This window comes from Hemibagrus wyckioides, linkage group LG02 (genome assembly GCF_019097595.1).
Source record: "Hemibagrus wyckioides isolate EC202008001 linkage group LG02, SWU_Hwy_1.0, whole genome shotgun sequence".
Lineage (NCBI taxonomy): Eukaryota > Metazoa > Chordata > Actinopteri > Siluriformes > Bagridae > Hemibagrus > Hemibagrus wyckioides.
In genome coordinates, this window is record NC_080711.1 from 2962112 (window position 1) to 2962408 (window position 297).

Sequence of the window (297 nt, forward strand, 5' to 3'; positions counted from 1 at the left end):
GGATTATCGTCCTCAGTTCTTCAAACATCTCTGCTGAATTTGCACCTACATTCAACCTGCCTAAGTTTTCCCACAGATTCAAGATACTGGTGCTTGCCTACAAAGCACCATCAAGGGCCTAACAGTGGCAGTACTGGGGTTAACAACCCAGAGCCTTAACCACTTGAGCTACCACTGTCCCCAGAAAGAGTTGGCACAACCATTCTACACCAACATACAAGCCAGGCACTGCTGGGATTTGAACCCAGGATCTCCTGTTTACTAGACAGGCGCTTTAACCAACTAAGCCACAGCGCC

General features: G+C 48.5%; 1 non-coding gene across 1 annotated transcript; it reads right to left on the reverse strand.

Annotated features, from left to right (window-relative positions):
- Positions 1-223: 223 nt before the first annotated feature.
- On the reverse strand, positions 224-297 carry trnat-agu (transfer RNA threonine (anticodon AGU)). Its single transcript has one exon. It is a non-coding gene; the product is annotated as a tRNA-Thr (tRNA).